Source organism: Gymnogyps californianus, chromosome 14, assembly GCF_018139145.2.
Source record: "Gymnogyps californianus isolate 813 chromosome 14, ASM1813914v2, whole genome shotgun sequence".
Taxonomy (NCBI): Eukaryota; Metazoa; Chordata; class Aves; order Accipitriformes; family Cathartidae; genus Gymnogyps; species Gymnogyps californianus.
In genome coordinates, this window is record NC_059484.1 from 10,136,823 (window position 1) to 10,153,309 (window position 16,487).

Genomic DNA, 16,487 nt, shown 5'->3' on the forward strand with positions numbered 1-16,487 from the left:
ACAGTGCAAGTTTCTATAGCAACACCAGAATTATTTTTAGCATTAGTCATATTTTAACAGTAACAACCCAACATGGAGCTGGGGTGGAGGGCTGCATTTCACCCCCTCCACCGCTTTTTCCTTTCCTCCTGGTGATGCAGGAGCACACCCTGACAACTGTTTAAGTGCATATACACAAATTAACCATGCCTACAAATAAAGTCAAAATGGGAGGGCGTCAGGCAGAAAAGCCCTTTTTTTGATGTCCCTTCAGTGAGGGCTCAAAGCCCTGGTGAGCTACAGTCCCCAGTGACAGTGGGGCCAGACACCCAGCCCACAGAGGCCATTTTCAGGGTGTTCTTGCAGCTCCTCTCAGTCTTGATGCCTTCTATAAACATACAGGAGAGAAGAGATGAACCACGTGTCTTTTTTGCCGCAGTGTGCCACGGCAGCAGCATAGGGGCTGAGTGATGGCTATTACAGATGGGCTGTGTTCAGAGGGGTGCTTCTCCATCACACTGGCTGCAGGCATTTGCGGCAGGAGGGGGTGAAGGCAGCTCCTAGGCACAGGAGGGTGCAGAGTGAAAGAAAAGGTGCAGAGCATCTTCCTCAGCACCGGGGCCACGGGGAAAAAATGCCCATGCCGCTGAAGTGCCCAGGTGTGCTGCCTTGGAGAGGGGGAACAACGGGATCAAGTACAACTGCAGCTAGTATCTTTGATACTGCAGCTATACAGAAGGCCAAACAGATACAGCTTTTCAGCTCTATAAATGAGCAAACATCTTCCACGATGCCAATCTCTATGGCTGTCACCAGGTGACCAATTCCTTAGGCAAGTTTGGAAATTCTCTTTCTTGTTCTACAAAACCCAGTGCAGCACAAATGACAGCCTTGCTTAACTGTTACAGGAGTCAGCGACAGAGCAGATCCATGACAGTCTTGGCCAAGCAAAAGCAGGAATACAAATTATAACATCTCCTAAGTATCTGTTATCCTCCCACACACCCACATACAGTTCCTATTGCCACTCAGAACAACCCAAATCATTAGCAATAAAAATGTGTGCAGTGATAATTAATAATTTCCCTTGCATGCAGTTTCTTTCATACAAAGAAAAGCCATTGGTGCTTCACAATTCATGTTGCCACTGAATTGCAAGCAGCTTTTCATGGGTTTTTGCCCCCCCTTCTAGCCATACATGCATACCCACAGGAACCAAGGTAAATAGCTCGAGTCCAGCTATGGGAATGGAGTAGGAGTAGTCCTGCTGGGATATGACCAGTAAGAGTCCTCAAGCCTTAGCTTCCTGACCTGAGGAATCTTCCCACAAGCAGGGTGGCAATAAGAAGGGATGGGAGAAAAGGCAAGTGGGTTGACAAAATGATTTCATCCCTGTCAGGGACCACAAGAGTTAGCCCACGTGTTAATTCCCACCATGCCGCTGAGACTCTGCTAACACTACCAGGAGCGATGGGTGTCTGCACATGCCCCAAAAACATCCTGATCACTTCAAGACACCTGCTTGTCCTGGGGCCTGCAGGCAGGACCTGGCTGGGCTGCCTTGGGTAGCTGAAAGCACAGGGTTACAAGGCACTGGCTGACATCTGCAGCACTGCCCTTCTTGGGGGTGTACTGTGTTTGCTGGGCATCTGCCTGCGGTCAAGTCAAAAAAAGGGAATGGAATTTTTCCCTTTCTATGGGTCTTGACATACCTTAATTTATCACATAAGTATTTTATTACACTGTCACTTCCAAGAGGAGGCGAGGCTGGACTGCCCTTCAGGCTGGGAGCAGATCGGATGGGTCCCAGGCTGCCTCTTAGCAGTGTAATAATGTCCTTTGTGGGAACAGCTGCTAAAGAGACATCGGGCTTCCCATCCTCCTAGCTGCCTGCCTCCTCGTACTGCCAGCCAGTCCCTTTTTTTTTCATGGCCCGTGGATCCCCACCTATCCACAGAGTAAAAAAGAGAAAATCACCTACTATACAGCAGCTTACATATTTAGCGGGAGCCACTAAAGGGAATACCTTCCCTAGCAATGTTTAAGAACATACAAACTAAACCAGGTTTTAAACCCCCATCAAGTGAGCCAGGTTCTGATCACATCCATGGAAAGCAATGTCTGTTTGTTCTCATCTCGAGAAGACTCACTTCTGCTCGCTCCTGAGCCCGTACCAAATGAGGCTCACTGTGGAGCCCTGCTTGGAAGAGCAGGGAACCGCTCCTGGAAATGGTCGCATCAGCCAGCTGGGGCGGGAAGCAAGTTTTCCACCTTTATTTTCCCCGCTGAATACAATGTTTGCCACACCATCCACATCACTGCATTCAAATGGCCACCTTGCTAGCTAGCAAGATAGGACCCCCACTCATGGTCCCCAGCACCACTAAACAACCTGATTGTCCCTGGCATCTCGTCCAGAGGAGCACAATGCCCAGAAGGACTGGAGAAGTCGGTCCTTTTTTGCCTACTGGCTTATGCAATCTGTGGATCCCCCGCATATTCTGGAACAGGCAGCAAGTACAAATGCCCGCGGGGAAAGGCCAAGTTTGTGTTGCAAGTTAATTGCCTATATCCACGGTATCCAAAAAAACACAGAAGCTCCTTAGAGACAAGCCTGCTGCCTTGTGAAGTTATGGATGCTGTTTTACCACTTCAGTAAGTACTCAGTGTCCCCAGAAAAAGGGGAGGCTGGTTAAAACAATTTGCTCTTCAGCCTTCGTCCATCTGCTAAAACACACTGATCTTTCCCCAAGAACGCTTCAGCACAAGCCAAGTCAACAGGAGCAGAGAAGATGGGAAAAGCTTGGATAATTGGGCTGTCGCTGCCATAAGGGAACTGTATGAGCTGGGAGAGAAAAAAAAAAAAAGCCTTGTGGCTGCCTGCCAGGAGGGCTGTCATACCCACAGGTGAGCTAATATTAGACTCTGGGAATGGAGTCAGAATAGGCGGTTTGGTCTGCTCCTACACTGGCTTCCGCACGGCTCTCGACACCGGCTCGCAGTACTCAGCCCTGCACATCGCTTCGTGTTGGGAGCGTGTTATCCGGGAGCTATTTTCAGACTGTGACAATGAAGAGCAGAAAGACCTGCGATGCCCCAGCTGAGTGGCAGCCAGCGGAGCTGCTGTCGTCACCGTTTGAAATCCTCAGCACCTGCCACCTCTGGATTTGGCATCCCTCCCCCAGGCTCCCTACCAGGATGATAATATCTGCTTTTCTGACTGTATTTCAACATCTACCTGACACTGAGTTATGTAAAACCTCATGATAAAGAAAACTTCAGCAGGACCCAGAGAATTTAAGGGTGCTCCTGCTCTGGAAGACAGGGATCACTACCTTTGAGCCCTTGCCTTTGGGTGTCATTCCTCATCATGGCTCTGGCTGCTGGTCTCCAATCTCAGCACAGCAGGAGACAGACCAGACCTCATCTGTGTTTGGCCAGCACTGTGAGCTCTCTGGTTGGAAACCACTGGAGAAAGACCAGGCCTCCTGGTATTTACCCTTGACTTCCCTTGATTTCCCCAGGTCACCAGGGCTGGAAGGGCTGTGCATAAGAAGAAATTTGCATTCTCTCCCTGTTGGCCCAGGACAGGTAGGGGCTTCTTGGGGAGGCTGCAGATGCACAGGGCTGCAGTGATGTTACACCAGCACCCCGCAGCTCTTGCTGCAGGTTTATGCTTGAGTTCAGTGTCATGGTGGGGGTTTTTTTCATGATTTTAAGTACTCAGAACTTTTTTAAGTGGTGGAAGCCATTTGAAAAGTATTTAATTTTCAGGTTTGGACAAAGATTTGAGCTTTAAAGGCATACTCTAGTGGCCGGTGCTTAACAGGAATTAGTCTGGACTAAGGTCAAAAAGATAGCTCTCACCTTCAGCCTGGCAGCTGAGACAGAAGTATGTCACTGAGCTGCCTGGGATTTCCAGGTAAGAAGAAATCCCCTGGCTGAGGAGTGTTACAGAGCACTACCCACAAAATCTGATGAAAAGCAATAGCTTGTTTTAGCAACCAGTGTGTTCAGGTCCTGTAGTAACTGGCCCAACACCCAGCTCTTGCTACTGGAGTATTGCAGAGCCTGAGTTTCCCTGGTGCTGACTCTGAACAAAGATCAAGTGCTGGATTTCTGGGACTGGCTCTGAGCTATAGAAATGGCAAGAGAGAGACTTCTCATGGCCAAAGCCGTCCAGGGGGAAATGCAGGAGAGCAGTACCAATGGGGCTCGATGGGGCTGGGAGCAACAGACTGAGACCGACTTTCAAAGACATCACTTTGGAGGGTTTGGAAGATCCTTGCAAGGTTACAGCAGAGTTGGTAACTCAGGAAAAAGAAAACACATCAGCACAAGTTTGCAGTATGATTATTCCTATAAGATGTATGGTTTTTTGGAAAAAAGAACACTATACATGCTGGCCTGAGCTGCTACTTGTGGAAAGGACCTGAAAGTACCATAGTGACTAGCATTTAGTTTGTTTACTCTAGGGCTCAGCAAGTATGTTAACCAAGTAAATTAATTTTTATTGTTCTTTATTCAGTCCCCTATTTTACACACAGCATAAGGAGCTTTCTCATGAGCCTGACAGAATAAAAGCTATTTTCTAAAATGAAGATCTACCTCTTGCTTAAACCAGGACAACCAAGGAAGGAGATCCCATGGGCTGCAAGGCATCTGACTGCAATCCAGCCGCTACCTCATAGATACCCAAATTCAGCATAAGCTCCCCAGCCTCCTGTCCTGCCCCAGGGAACAGAGGGCAAAAAGAGCGAGAAACAGCCTGCATCTCCAGAGAGCTCTGCTCTCCCACGCTGCATTTCCATGGGGATGCCGTGCTGGGCTGATGAAGCACAGTCATGCCTGGCCTGCCCTCAGTTACAGTACGTTTCACTCTTCCCCAAGGAAACATAGAATTTTTCTAATTAAGCATTAAAGTGATTCAATTATGAGGAATGCTCTCTTGTTGAGCTAAAATCCATCCCAGACAAGAGTACAGCAAGGCTTTGGACAATTCTGGAGAGGTTTTGCTGACTGGTGGGTCAAGAAACATCACATCTCAGAAATGGGATTTTTTTTCCCTTATGAAAAGCACTGAATTGTGCTCTCTGCAAGTCCAAAAGCAGTAGAAAAATGAGAGAAAACAATACACAAAAAATGAGAGAGACAGACAGGCTTCTTGAGCTGCTGAAGAGGGGCCAAGCAAAAGCATACACCCAAGTATTTCGGGCTGCTGGGGCTATTAGCGGGGTGCTGCCCCAGTACCTTCCAATCTGGCATGGACAGGAGGAGGTTGAGTTTTGGACAACTGAACAGGATTGCTTTTGCCAACACAGTCCTCACAACCAATCTCAAAACCCTTGATGAAACCTGCTAACTGGCACATCAAACCACTATGACTGACAGCTGTCAAGCCAACACAGCCCAGTGTCAGCTTTGCGAGGCAGCTGAAGTGAAAAGCGTTCCACATCCCATGAAAGGCGTGTAATTATTTTTGTCTTGAAAACAAACAGTCCCCCTACCCGCTGGGCTGCTGTCTCTGACATGTACCAGCTCTACAGTGGCTGCAGCCCTGCCTGGCCGCGGTGCTCGGTCCAGCCCCAGGAGGGGCTGCGGGTCCTGGCCGGGGCCGGGCTGCAGCGGGCTGCTCCAAAGGCTCCTGCCCCAGAGCATGGGGGGCTGTTCACCCAGGTCCCTGGTGGCACTCAGGAGCCACCACTGCAAGACACAGGCTGGATTCAGATGACATGTTCCCTGCAGGACAGGGCCACAAGGACAGGGGAAGCCTCCAAAGAAAGGACAGAAGCCAGGGAGAAGAGGAGAAAGAAAAGCTGTGAAAGCACTTTGTCTCCACAGCTGAACTACAAGCAACTGTGTATCTTGGGTTTAGGGCTGACAGCCCTTTAGCCTCTTCCCAAGCAGGACTCAGCCCAAATCCTCTCCTCTTCAGCCTCACCAAAGGCGAGGGAGGAGCAGGGAGAAGTCTCTCAGTGCTGCCTCACAGGCTTTCTCCTCAGGAGCGCCCTGTGAGATCAGGGTGGGAGCCAAGGCTGCACTGACAACCCAGGCAATACACTTTAATTTGTAATGTCCAATATGGGCTAGGCTTTGGGAGAAAAGAAGAAATAATTAAAAAAATTACAGACACCATCTAGACAAATGTAGTCACCTTGCAGGCGTCCCTTCCCTCCCATCTACTCCATTTGCCTTCACACACTCCAGCTGGCCTGTCCAACATCCCCTCATGTCTGCTGCTCTGTGCTAACGATGTCCCCATTTGTTTAAGTGTTTGGGGAACTCCTTCCAAGCCACCACACCACACACTTGCAGGGATAGCTGCAGAGCAGTCAACCAGCAGCACAACTGCAGCTCATGGAGCCATGTCTGAGCTAGCTTTATACTGACTGGAGAGGGTGTTAAGAGTGGAGCTATGGCAGGTGGGAGCTCAGTCCAAAATCTGACGAAGAAACTGAATAAATATTCGTGCAGGCAGCATGCCATGAGCTGCCTGCTGCTGCTATATTGCTAGCAGCACAGTTACATACTGCAATGTGGACAAGACCCTACGACGTGAGTCTCTGGCCCCATGTCAGATCCAGGCTCTGCAGAATACAAAAATACGTTTAACTTGATTGAGCCACAGTGTTTTGAGAGCATCTTCCTAAAGGGGCTGAAAGCTGGGTGAGAGCTGAGGGACACAAACGAACCTCCATCAAGGGTGAGCTCTGAGACGAGGGAGGTCGTTGCTGAGAATCAGAGTTGGACATAAAGCTGCTTCCATGTGAGCAGCTACCTGAAGGGCTAGGTGTCATCTCCTCTCTGCTGGACAGTGATGAACGCTGCAGCAGCAAGAAGTTGCATTCAACAGAAAAGCTTCATGAACAATTTGTTGACATAAGCATCCAGTGATCAAGGAATATATATGGACTTGCTTTTCCATGCCAGCCAGCAAACCACCCTTGATAGTTAAAGGGGGCTTATAAGAAAGATGAGGACAGACTTTTTAGTAGGGCTTGTTGCAACAGGACAAGGGGTAATGGTTTTAAACGAGGGTAGATTCAGACTAGATATAAGGAAGAAATTTTTTATGATGAGGGTGGTGAAACACTGGAACAGGTTGCCCAGAGAGGTGGTAGATGCCCCATCCCTGGAAACATTCAAGGTCAGGTTGGACGGGGCTCTGAGCAACCTGATCTAGTTGAAAGTGTCTCTGCTCCTTGTAGGGGGGTTGGACTAGATGACCTTTAAAGGTCCCTTCCAACCCAAACTAATCTATGACTCTTGAAACAGCTTGGCCTTCTCAGCAGACACGGTTGGATACAGCAAGCTCAAACCAAGAGCCAGCACCACAATGGATGCCCTTCCCAAATTCTTCCTCCACTGTTTCGGTGAAGCTCAATGAAAAAAGTAAATTTTTTTTTTTTTTTTTTTACTTTTCCAAACTATTTTGGGGAAATGGGTTTCTGTCCTGGGTGGTGGGCTGATGCAGAGTGTCCTATGTTCCCACAGCTTCGGGGCACCAGCGCTGATGGGAGCAGAGCACAGAGGGCTGTGAAACAAGTCTATAGCAGTAGGTGACCTTCCACGACCAGGTAATTTGTGCCCTACTTTACTTAATCCCTGGAAATCCTGGACCATAACCTCAGGACCTGCCTGCAGCACACTGTGCTAAAATTAAACCAAACGTTTTCCAATGAGGTTTGCAGACCTCAGGCATGTATTTTTCTCCTCAGAAGCTTTGCAGTTTAACTGTTTCCAGCCCAGAAAGGTGAGCTGTGGATGGACCTGGGCAAGTGTACAAGAACCATCTCTGTGGGAGCAGGGGTCTGTGGCAGCATCGATGTTGCCTGGTTGAACTGTAGGAGCTGAAGGCCTCAGTTCTGCCACCTGCAAATGGAGATGAGGATCCCCATCTTCACAAGCATCTTATGTACCTCAAATGAAAGTGTGAGGAAATGTCTAAGGATTATTTTTCTGAAGTATAATTTCCATTGAAAAAGTTGAGGACAGAAAAGACCCCAAGACTGTCCCTTGGGAATAAGCAGAGATCATTGCTCATACATCATCTCACCTAATTCTCTTTGTGCCCATACACATCTCTTGGCTCGCTGCTCCCAGTTTGTGCCTTTGTGTCCCCTAGGCCAGGACAGAGACTGTTTTTCCATCCAGCTGGAGAAAATCTGCTGAGCAAGAAGCCCCTGTTCTCTTACCCCCACCAGGAAGCAGATGCCACATTCTCAGGCAGGAAGATGCGTCCTCAAAGGGATGAACCGTATCAAATGAATAGTTAGACACAATTTGGCCCAGGTTCAGCTGACCTAAATTCTGCCTAATTTCCCAGCCTAGTGTGGTCCATGGGAAGACCCACAGCTTTCAGCAGCATCTGCCAATAGCAAACATCAGACAAAGGTGGAAATTAGGGCATCTGAATCCGGGCCAGTGCTCTTCAGTCCTGAGATCCCATCCTTCATTGTGGTCCCGTCCGTGCTGCTGGGATGGGAGGCCAGCAGGCCAGTCATTCACCATCCTGAGGATTTGGGCTGGCTATTATTTTGCTTCTAATACTGGACTGACAGCAAGAAATGGAGAGGTGCAAGAGCAACCTTTGTGGGGGAGAAAAAAAGGAAAGGGAGCCCATCAGCCCCAGGAAAATGACACCAAAAACTTGGTGTAAGAAAAGATGAAAGACTGAAACCTCATTCACTCACATTTTGTTAATCAGCAACCTCCTGCCATGGTGTTTAATCCAGGCTGCGGTCCCACCTGCAAAGCTGCTCACATCCATAGCTGCTGCAGTTGTGCATGTGCAAACGTGCAGCAAAAGGTACAGTGAGGAGAGGTGATCAATCAGCCCGCCACCACGACACGTGCATCACTAATGCTGCCTGTGTGCAGGCTTCGTGGCTGTGCTTATCTCCTCTCCCTGTGTGTTACAAAGCCAGGCCAGTGTGTGACGTAGACCTGGAATTTCAGCTGAAAATCAGGGGCTACAATTCATAAGCAAACTATTTCCCCATTCATTATTCATCCATTTCAAGCAGTGTGCGCTACTTTTCCTGCCACTTTGCCACATTTCAATCATTTGCAGTAAAGCAAATCAATCATTTACATGACTTACTATTTGGCTCAACCTACACACAGCTAAAAAAGACAAGGGCTGTCCTTGAATGAGGACAGCACGTTACTCAAATGAGGCTGACAAGAACAGGATCTCTTTGGCTCATCTCCTGCCACTCACTGACAGCAATTTAGAAAGGTCTGTTTGACAGTAATTTCCTCTTTACATTCTTATTCTGACAATCAACCATTTGAATCAGGTGCCTCTATTTACCATCTGAGATTTTGAATAATTTTTGAGTAAAATCAGGGAAGACCACAGGCTCCACGGCATGCTTGCAAAACTGGTCATGCCTCCTGTGCATCCTCCCCCTCTTCCCAGGGATTCTGCGACTTCTAAACATACTGCATGGCCATGACGTCCCTCCTGCTTCAGGGGTACCGGCAGCACCAGAAAGGTGCGTGGACGGTTTGCACAGCTTGTTTTGGGGCATGCTCCACTTATTGGGCCAACTGCTCAGAGCACTCTCAGCCTTGGGCTCAGTTATACGTGGGGGCCTGATTTTTGAAGCCCGACACATATTCCACAGATGCATCTCCTTGCTACAGAGTCTTTCTGGTGCTTTATTATTCTTGAGATCTCACCTTTTGCAATCTTTTACCCAGGCACTCAGCCACTCTGCTGTTGAGCTGCCAGAGGATTTACTTATACATGTCTTCTCCCTGGAACAGCCCCAAAATCCATGTCAGTCATGATCACACTCAAATTCCACATCAGGCAGCTTTCCTCACCTGCCTAGAAATGTTATTATTTTAGCCTGCTGCCACAAAGAGACAGATCGGTATCAGTTTTAGATCAAGCTATTTAAAATATCCTGTCCTCCTTTTGAGATCTAACTGCAGGCCACACACACCCCCTCAAGATGCCTGAACTGTTGGTGCACATCATGGGCATAAAACCCACATCCTCTACAGGTTGTATCCACAGAAATGAAGGACTGTGTGTAAAAACTTAGCCCTTGAGTTGTGATGTTTCAACAAGGAGAAAAATTATAATGGGACAGAGATGGCTAAGATGACCAGAAGGAACATAAAATCAAGGATTAGACGGGAGGAGAGGAAGCCTCGCAAGAGGTCAGCTAGCTAACAGATGTGCTGCAAAAGGAGTGCATGCACTGTTTGAACGCAGATAAGATGAAGCATGAACAGGACTTGAGAAACGAGTCTGTTCTAACACAGATGAGATACAGGTGAGCAAGAAATCCCTTCCTAGTATGCAAGAAACAGTCTTCATCACAGTTTTGGCTGTGCCTGTATAGCCCAGCACATACTCAATTACTTACATATACTAATGAACACATGCTCCCCACTGGAGGGAGAGAGTCCTTCAACAAAGCCATCGGGGCATGAGAGCCTTTACTGCATCTGTTATGATACACTTGGGGGTGAAAATCCCTTCTCTGCCTACGCCCCACACCAAGCAGCTTTATCAGACATCTCTCTATCTATAGCTGCAGAGGTTGTCAGATTAATCCTAGCCCTTTTCAAAAATCCACCCACTGTATTTTCCCCTTAGAGACTTGTGTGTCTGCAAATCTTCTGTGTGCCTGTGAGTTCACATTCTTGAAACACAAGCTGCAAAGGGGAGAGATGTTGCAGGCCTGATCACACCACTGACACCACGTTACCTGTGTGGTATATCAGCATGAGGGAGAGGTCGGGGACCTTCCCTTTGGCTGTCATGTCTCATCTCCTCAGTGCTGCCAGAAAATTTCTTGGATGTCCAGCAAGAATCAATGGGGATGAGATGAACAACAGGAGACTCAGCAATGAGGAGGAGAAAGTACCCTTCGCACACACACACGCACGCACAGGAGGAAGATGGAAGAGAGCAGGGGATGCGTTCCTCGCTTAACTTCAAGACAGATAGTCAGGCTAAAGACATTTCATATTCAATCTTTTTCTTTGCCCTTTTCAATAAAAATATTCTGGTTCGCTTCTGACATTCTCCTCGTCAGAGTGCAGAGAACCAGGAGTACAACCATAACAGTTTGTCTTCCCTACTCAGGAAAAGCAAACAAGGAAGAAAAGCTTTAAAAAACGTGCACATTTTCAGACTCCCTTTATACACTGCGAAGAAGGGCACAAGGGTCAGTGCCTCTACTCTTATTCCAGTCACCTTCAACATGAAGCACGCAGCATGCTGTAGGGTTCAATCCCAACTCTTGCATTCACTAGAGGAAAACAACTGATTTATGGGACTATAGCATTGCTTCTAGGCCAAACACAACTAAAGCCTCAGCACTGAAATGCCTCGTAAAGCATTAGCCTGGCTTTCTTTTCTGCCGGCCTTCTGTTTATGCAGGCAGGAGGCACTTCCTCTGTGCTTTGCTGTGCTTGGCAGCATCTTGGGAATGCTAAGTCAGGCAGATTGCCTTTCAGGCATGGGAAGATCTCAGCTGAAACCATAAATAGATTGTGCGTCTTCATCCGCTGCTTACACTGAGCTTATCAGCACATAAACAAAATGAGAGAAAGCGCAACACATCACCCACACCCCAAAGGAGCTCTTCTGTAGGACCTGCACGAGCCCGCGTGAAACCTGGACCGCCCAGCTGCTTCCACAGAGGGAGGCACAGCACAAGCCACAAGCCATGCAAACCACAAGCTGTAGGACCCAGCAAGGAAGAGCCGATCTCTCCAAGTCCAGCAAAAGCCCTAATATATCCACTAGTATGTGATTAGCTTTGCAGAGGACAGTGCTGGTAAGACCCAAAGGGCTAAATTTACTTCCTGAGAAATTTTATGTACTTGATGCATTCATTTTCCTTGTCAGCATGGGAAGCCTGCAGAGCCTAAATATCCAAGAGCATTTGTGCATGTGTACTGTTTCTAGAGGCACTTACTATCCTCAGATCCAGGCATGAAGGCAAGGCTATTTTTGACTCCTTGAGTAACAAATGATTACCCATGTCTTCCTCCCTGCTGACAGCTCATCCTAATTTTCTGCATACATAGTACATGGTATATCACCTGTCTCCCATGCTATCTTCTCAGGCCCAGTTAAGCTAGTAGGATCCCACAGTTCACTGCAAGCCAAGCATTTACCAATGGACTATTTCTCTATTTCTGTACTGCAATGAGAGCTTCTAACCTTAAGAGATTAAGTGCTCTTAAGAGGAGCTTTATGTTGAGAGGGACCCAGTGGTTTTCCCAAGACTGATGCTGAGGAGGAGGTGGCAGATGAACAGGAGAGATTACAGAGAGCACATAGAGGCTGGATGCTGCCTCTATGTCAAGACAGGGAGTCACCAGAGGCAGCAAATTCCCTTCTGCAAAGTGTTTTTCACCTTTCTGCTTCCCCTGGTCTCATCTACCAGCTTCTTGCATCCCAGGCCATGGTTCTCAGTCCCTTCCCTGGCGCTGCATGTTGCTCCTCCAACTTCTCCCAGCTCTTTCCTCCAAACATTCCTCACAAACATCCTTTTCCCCTTCAGAAGGCATTAGGAAAACACATGAGGGAAAGCAGAGAAACCAAGTCTAAACAAAAAACAGGGCATTGCAATCTGAACTTGAGATCACTGACACTTTGCTATTAGTCTTTCCAGCCTCTACCCTTTCAGCTGAATGCTTCCATTTCAGCTGCAAACTCTTTGGGGCAACAACCTCTTTTTTATTCTGCCTTTGATGCATTCTTTGGGAAGTGATTAAAATCTGAAGTGGGCAGGAACACAGACTTTTTGGAGTACACAAAAGCTCAACATCTCCTTCTCTCATACTCCATAGGCGACTTTGTGAATGGTTGCATATGAAACACCAGGAGCAAGGTCTTGAGCTGAGCAACTGGCTAACTCGGGGCATGGCAGCTCACACACACCATCTGGAGCAAATCATAACGGTTTGGAGCTGAAAAGTGCCAACTGGCACAAGCTCAGACCCAGCCCCGAAAGCCACGAGTGCAGCTCTGTCAGTGAAGACCAGGCGGTCGGGTGAACTCCCTTGGCTTGAGCTGGATACTCTTGGAAAATGGATCTGCAACAGGGAGCCAGTGGGGCTGTCCACGTGCTCCACTCCAAACCCCAGCAAAGGTTGCTCAGCTCAAAGGTTCCAGCAAACACTGTCATTTCACCTACTGTCAAGGAACCACGTCCTGTCTTTTGCTGAGCAGATGTTTGAAAGCAAGCATGAAGTTCCAAGGGTCCTCTGTTTAAGTGGCAGGTGAAAGGCTTTCAGGTTGTCTCATGAAAGCTCGTCTTAATGCCATAGGGGCATATGCCCAAGAAACTCTCACAAGTCCTTCCTTACTCATAAGCAGTCCCAGTGTCATGCCTTCAGCGGGCTGAAAGGGCAGAAGAAGGGGAAATGAGGACACATGGCATGGACTGCATGTGGTGGAGGGGGAGCCCCCAAGGTTTGAAGCAGCTAAAGACAAGGGACAAGTGATATGATAGCAGATTGATCTGCCCACAGATAGAGCCATGAGCCTGCCCAGAGCGCAACTTTGCTGGCCAGGCTGTAGTCAGCCCCAGCTCTGGACCACAGCCAGAACCTCCTCCTCAGCTTCCTCTGCTCTCTCCCCCACTCCAGCCTCCGATTTTCTCCCTCTTTTCAGCCCGCTGCCCTTCCTCTTGCAGTATGTGTCCGAGCGCTCTCACACCCCTCACACACACCACGGGCACAGCAAAATACATGGACCCCCTGGCACAGAGCAGCCCCACGCAGACCAGCTCCCACCCTCTCCTTTCCTCTCCAGCTGATATCAAACCCAGCACAACCCCAGGAAGCCCACTGCAAACACAAACATTTTATGGGCAGACTTGTGAGTTACAGCTCTGGGGCGCTGACATACAGATGTGCGTGCTCCTGTGCACTCCTCCACAGCCTCAGAGATGATTCCCAGATATCCCAGTAACCATGGCATTGCAGAGGTGGTAGCACTAGCAGCCTCTGCCCTGGGAAGGAAAGGGACCTTTGTATCCCAGCCTGATGCTGAAATCCCAGTGCTAGCACCACTGGGAATCTAGCAATAAACAAACTAGAGTGCAAGCCTTTCTTGTGGCTGCAGCCAAGCATGAACGCCCCTGAAGGCATACGCATGCTCTTTCTAGGGTGCTTGATGCCTATGGATTGTTTGTGGAAGGTCAGCTATGTAACACAGCAAATTAAAGCGGCTGAAGAGAGTTAATAAATGTTTTGCGGCTGTTAGCAAAGCCCCATCTAATAGATACAGCTCTGCTTTTTACTAACGAGCATCCTTCCCAACTCACACGCGACCAGTACTAAACCTCAGCAGCTCCATCAGCCTGCCCTAGCACCCGCCTGCCCTGTGGACTCCGCACAAAGGCCCTGCAAAACCCGCTCAGACTGGCCTTCTGTTAGCAAGTTTGACATTTTCTCCTCCCAGAGCAGCCTCAGTTTTACATGCCACTTGAGTTTGTATAGCTTATGCATTGTAAATCAGTCATGTATGTCTCCACCTCTCCTGTAAAGCCCAGCAGAGTAGTGCTGTCACTCAGGGAGCAGTCCATCCGCACAGCCTCCCCCTTCCCACCCGGGGCAAACCAGGCCCTGGCCCCATTGATGTGCAACCACAACACCACCGCAGCGTTGTCCTCAGCCTGTCACTTTGACCAGTCACTCCTCTCCCTCCATCTCCCCACTAGGCTCCCTCCGACACGAAACATCAGCTATCCATCCTCTCACCCACGTCCCCATAGCAGCTCTCATCTCTCTCTCAGTTCTGATCTGCAATATTCTCTGCCACCGCTTTTCCCCTGTTCCTTTTTCCTGGCACTTGGACAAAACACCTCAGTGTTGACTTGTAACATTTTGTTTTATTCCTTCCTAGGAGGACTGCCAGTCATGTCGCACTGACCCACATTGCGCAGTTATTTCTGTCAGGCAGAAGTATCCTTTTCAAGAAACAAATGCTGTTTTGCCCTGCGATCTCAAAATTGATGGGAGCCCAGGTTCTTCCTGGGCAATATCAACTTTATGAGTTACTTACACAACCTCTCTGGCCTATCAGATGAAAAAAACCACAGAAGAGGGAAAATCTAGTATTTAAGTAGCAAAAAAATCCCCAGCCCACAGTAAAGCCGCTCTTCCCACTGCAGGACTATACCAGCTCTGCCCTAAAGGGTGACCAAGCACCAGCAAGTGCAACATGGACCTGTTCCAGATCTCAACATGACAAATTATGCCCTTAATGAGGGGCCAGAAGACAATAGTGAACTTGTGACATGCCAGATCCTAAGCAGCTTTGACAGGACAATAGAAAAATTCATAAATAGAAAAGCAGAATTGCCGGACTGCTTTCAATTTGTGAGAAAGTGACAGAGATTTTGAGTGACCTAACCCAAAATACAGAGGAAGTCTAGATCAAGGAGAAGCTTTAAAAGGACTTGATAGAAGAAGATAGCCCTGGTCTTCTGATACAGCTCCAGCCTCAGCTGAGGCTGGAAAAGCCAAAGCTTGTGTGGAGCATCTGCCTGAAGCGCTTCATGGTGAGCAGTCACCGCTTTGGTGGGAAGGATGGTTGGGAATTGCATTTCAGATACATGGTGGCATCAGAAGGTTGTTTCTTTGTATTGCTTTTGTAACATTCAGAAACAGGCAAACTACTCCAAAAACCTCATCCTAAAGACAAGAATATATCCATCCTCATTCCCATGCAAACACTCACACAGGCTCTTAGTTTTCCCAAAGAAGCTACGTGCTTAGAGCCACTGTTTACATCATTTTGCCTGTAAAGCCAAGATGATCAAGAAGTATTTGAATCCGGATCTGTTAGAAAGAAAAAATAAAATTCATAAACTTCTATAAAAATCCAAGCCAAAATAGATCCCACATAGAGGATACTTTCAAGATTTAACTTCTAGTACTCAGTCAGAGAAAACTGCCATGCCTGGTTAACAAAGGGAGGTTCCCAGGTGGAACAAAGCACCCAACTTCACAAAAGAAAAAAAAAGAACGGGTCTTAAATTTATCCTACACATTAGGTTAAATTTGTCCTACGCATTACGTTCAATTTGACATCCAGGAAAATCTCAAACACCCCAAACCAAGTGCATTAAAGTATTTATCCCTGCCATGGCAACAAAGAAAAAGCTGTGAAACACCTACAGTCTGAGGCACACCCACTAGCTGGAACCAAGCATCAGGACTGATGAATTCAGTCATTCTGAGTAAGCGAATTAATGTGCCATGGATGTCATAGTGAGGTGGTCTAAATTTGGAGAGTTAAATACACACTGCAATACATCTTGTGTTCACCTCCACATTAAATTAGAAGCCAATAATTCTTGATCTATGGCCTTGTATTCAATTTGCTCAGTTAATTTTGTAGCTTAAAAGGCTATTGAATACCTTGGAGAAAGAAAACTACACAGACAAATATAATCTCATCAGATCCTCTGCCCGCTAGCTGCAACTGAAGCATTAGCACAGCCAGTTCAGCTATTCCC